Source organism: Choloepus didactylus, chromosome 8, assembly GCF_015220235.1.
Source record: "Choloepus didactylus isolate mChoDid1 chromosome 8, mChoDid1.pri, whole genome shotgun sequence".
NCBI lineage: Eukaryota > Metazoa > Chordata > Mammalia > Pilosa > Megalonychidae > Choloepus > Choloepus didactylus.
In genome coordinates this window covers 53,892,272-53,897,232 of record NC_051314.1, presented here as the reverse complement: position 1 = coordinate 53,897,232, position 4,961 = coordinate 53,892,272, and positions in this window count along the sequence as shown.

Below are 4,961 nucleotides of genomic sequence, written 5' to 3'. Positions count from 1 at the left end.
GAATGAGATTAAGTTTAGCTTTCACACAGGATGGGGGCAGATCCAGGAGATGGCAGACTTAGTCAGCAATGTTCCTCCTGTTTATCAGCCCACTGTCCTTGCAAGGTGGAGACTCGGGGGTGGAGGTTCCTAAAATAGTCTCATAACTTGTTACCAAACTAGTTCAGACTGGCTCTGCAGTTAAAGAACAAAGGAAAGAAGCCAGGTAAGCATGGAAGTGGTGTCAGTGCCTTATATGGGAATAACAGTTAAAGTCAGGGGTGGAGACTAGTTTCAAATGTTTCTTGTTACAAATTTGCACAGGTTAGTTAGGCCTGTGAATAGGCTATAACCTCTGGAGTATCCAGCCAATGGAGAAACAGGGGAGGGACTTGTGTGTTAGGCTTAGGGCATAAATAGTACTGTGTTCTATTGTTCTGCTGCCAACCACCACATTTTGGTTGCACCGTGTTCTTGCAAGATCATGAATAAATTATTTTCTTCTCCACAATTGGGTGAGCATTTATTCCTTTTTAGGTAGAGTGCTTGTTTCTCACAGTAATAAATATGGTTATTTTGAGGAAGATAACGTTTTATTTGAATAAATAATTCAGATATATTTGCTATAAATCAGTTTTGTTTATGTAGAGTAACAGTTATTTTTAGCTTGACCTCTAGAAACCAGCAATAGGTGCTTAGAGATCACCAGTTCATTATTTTTAGGTCATTCTGGCCTTATTTCTAGCAAAGTCTACAAGAAAAGGATTCTGTTCTCTTTTCCATTGTGGTCTTAAATAAAGAATTCTTTAAATTCTACCTAGTCATCATCCCTGGTTCTTTCTAGACCAAGCTCAAGACCCTAGAGTTATAGTGAAGACTGGTAGGATTGTATTGGGTAGATTGTTACCATGACAATTCTACAGATTCTATAGAAGGACACTTTGCTGAAGACTGAGAGAGAAATTGGGGAAAGCTCATGTCTGATTTTAAAATTCAGGGTATTTTTATCATGTTTATCATGATTTACCCAAATAACTGCAGGATTTTGTATGCTTATGTTTTAGTGTTTACAAAATCATGCATCTCTTTTTAAATGATTCAATATTTATTTTGCACTCTAATTCAGATTTTGTTCACTATTACAGTTTTCCATTAGTCAGCTACTTCTATGTTGTTAGCTGTTTTTCATGATTATGATCAGTTTAGGAGAGATTCGAGGTGGAAAACGCAGTAATTATTGGTATTTTTGCTGTTTGGTATTTTATGGTTTTTCAGAACTCTTTCAGAAGATGGAACTTGCTACTGATGAACAATCCACTGAAATTACAGTCTTTCTTAAATCACAAGAAAACCATTCTCCCTCCCTCCTTCCTCCCCCCCCCCGACATGAAACAGCTAGAATGGATAATTTAAGTCTCTACTACTTTTTATTTTTTTCAAAGCACTTCCACATACATTATCTCTACGAAGTCCTATGAGTGAGACAGATTAAGTACAGTTCCTTCAGTTTTCAGATTAGGAAAAAGAAAAACTAAATATACCTAGTGATATGTAGATAAATAGTGGCAGACGAAGAACCCTAACTTCCAGTCTGCCATTTGCCTTGTGCTTTCTACATATTGACATAACAAGAGTGCAATGGTTGCTGGCCAACCAGCTAGCATTTTAATACTTGAGAAAAATAACATTCTGTATTCCCCTTGCTTTGTGCCAAGCCACAGTCACCAGCTCCTTTCCATCTTTGTCCACATTAAAAATCCCTGAATCTTAGATCTTATGAGGTCCTTTTTGATTTTCAACATTGGCTACTCTCTTGTCAGAGTCCATATTTAAATCTGTAATGTGTATTTTTTCCCTTGGGTTATATTTAATTTAGCTTTCTTGTCTGCTATTTTCTTTGATTTTTACAATACTTCATGTATTTAACCCTAGTCTTGCTTACACCGCAAGGTTTTTATGGGTAGGGACCGACAAATTTTTCCTTTTGCATTCTTGAATTCAACTACCTATTTTACTTTCTTCTAAGAGTTCCAAAGTTTGGTTTTACAAGATGTGTATTAAAAGAAAGTATTTCCCCTTTCTTTCTCTTTATTTGGTCATCTTCTCCTAAAGTAAAGGCAATCAGAAAGGACAACTGTCAGGTGCTGATTCCTTTTTACATTGCACATTGTTTATTTTTTCCCTTGTGAAAGGAGCTCCTTTTGTTACAAATCAATATCCAGATTCAAATAATGAAGCCTCAAATGATTTAAATAAGAGCCAGCTGTATTACTTTTGGGGTCCAGTACAAATAAAAATGTGAGCTCCTTGTTCAAAAAGCAGGAAATAAGTGCCATTAAAGGCACTAAAATATAAATCTTTCTCCTTTAAAAATATTTTATTATTTATAAAAAACAATAGGGGCATAGTGATACATGGGTAAAGTTACAAACTGCAAAAAATATATATATTTTTGGTGTCATAATTTTATATAATACCAAAGATAAATAATATTTTCTTAATATGATATCTCAATTGATCATAAGATTTCCTGGCTCACTTTTCTACAAATTCAATTATTAGATCATTGAAATTCATACTTTTAGCATCTTCATTTTCAATTGATATAATTGAAAATCATGCCAGTCATTCTTGGAAATGCAAGACAGCAAATTATTTTTTATAATATTTAATTTTTAGAAGGAACTTTCTTAATACAACTGTTACTGGAGCTGTAAAGAGTATTTTATAGGTTATGACAACATTGGGATAAATTTCTGATAAATTATTTTGATATATAAATTTTAGTACATCTAGAGCTGATGATTCTTGGAGAACAATTTTTCTATAATAATTTGACTACAAAAATCTGTTTTGTGTAAGTCTGAATTTAATTTTAAATGTAAATTTATACAATGACATTTCAATGTTTCCTCTGGCATTTCCTATAATTCATGGAGGTCATACAAGAAATCAAAAGAGGTTCCATAATATGTATAATTCAAATACCTTTTTATGCATTCTATTACTATATCTTCAATTACAAGGAAAACAATTAATTTAAAAATGATTTCCTTAACAATTGCTTCATCCAAAGCGTCATATGAAAATAGTGTTCTTTCCTGTAGAATGCAATGATTTCTTTAATTTCAATTTCTAGTCCTGTGGATATTTACTTTACAATGTTGCAGTAGTTTTCAAAACCAAGAGTTATAAACTCTTTGAAGAATCAAACTCTCTGTTTTATTGCCATATCCTTGTGCATGCTTTTATTTTCTAATAATTTACTGACAAATTTTACTTCCTGCCTGCCAGCCATTATGGTACCAGTGCTGTAGCCAGAGGGAGAGTTAATATTTGTGCAGACACAGCAAGGACCAGCTACAGGGACAGATAAAGGGGGACAGTTTGGCCTTCTGCTGAGTTGGTGCTGCCCCCATACAAAGCCCCTCTCTCACCTGTGGCTATTCTGCAGCTGTTACCACTTCCGCTGCAGCACTGTTTTACCACCTGAGCCCAGGCCACCCCTGATTGCTTTGAGACCCGAGCGTGCATGCCAGGCCAACTACCATACATGTCCACTGCCAGCTGGGCTCTGGGCCTGAGTCCTTGTGTGCATGGGCTGCTGTGGAAACACAACCACATCCACATGCTACCGCCCAGTGTATCTCCTCTGCTCATATGCCTGCTCCGTTGCCCCATCAGACTTCACCGCAAAACACGAGTTCAAAGATCAAATATTAAGAATTGCAAGACAGCAGAACAGAGCATTAAACCAAGCACAGACAATGTGCAAATGTGCAGACTGCATGCCCATGAAGCCAGCCCTGGCTATCATATCTTTTTGAGCTTGCAAGTTCTGCAAGTCGAGATTACATAAAGTTAGAACTGGTGACTCTCCATTGCTCTGCCTGGCTTTGTGATACAGTCCAAAATCAATCCACCTACTTACTCTTTTCTCCAGACCTGCCCCCAACAATAATAATAAGTGTCCTTATTATTGGACACTACCTATTCTCGCTTATCTACTAACTGCTGACCCTAAGGTTACTGCTAACCCTTTATCACTTAGACTTTCTTGCATATCCATTTCACTTCCTCTCATTCTTTTCACTCCTCCTTGTCCTTTACTCCTCTTCGTCTCTGGATTCTGATGCCCGGAATCATTTTGCAAATAAACAAAACATGCAAGTTTTGTCTCGGGCTCTGTTTTCAAGAGAACTCATATTCTAACAGCAAAGTGCATGGAGAAGTGATCTTTGATGGGACTAATTTTACTTACTAAATGGCTAACTATAAGACTAACCATGCCTGCAGCTACATTTGCAGAAGCCACCATTCATTCCTTTATTCATTCATTTATCCAACAAATATTCATTGAGTGCTTACTCTGAGCTAGGCAAAGTATATTAGGAAACAAAACACAAAAATCCCTGTTTTTCTGATGCTGACATGATAAAGATTATGAAGAGAAATAAAGCAGGGAAGGGGTTTGGGAATATTGGAGGGGTCTGTGGTTTTAAATAGGTGTCAGGAGCGTCCTCACGGAGCAAAGACGTGAGTGAGTGAGTGAGCCATGCGGAAGCCCAAGAGAAGATGTTTCAGTCAAAGGCTCTAGACCAACATAGGGCCACAGGTGTGGCTGGAGGGCAGTGGTTGAGGGCAGGATCCTGGTGGATGAGATCAGAGACTCAATGGGAGGCCAGATCTAGTAGGACCTTGAAGGACATCATCAAGGCTTTGGTGTTTAAAAGGAAAGCATCTGCAGGTTTTCTCCAAAGGAGTGATCCAACATCCTTGCAAGTGAAAAGCCATCTGAAGTTGGTAACACCTATTCAACTAGCTTTCCAAGTTCTTTCTCCTGGCTTTCCAAAAAAAAAAAAAAAAAGTAAGCCTTTCTAAATCCTTCATGTGGGAAGCAAATGTTCAAATTCTTCTTCCAACATTGGAAGAAGCTTTTTTATTTCTTGATTAAAAATGCTTTTGGAAACATTACATTTATT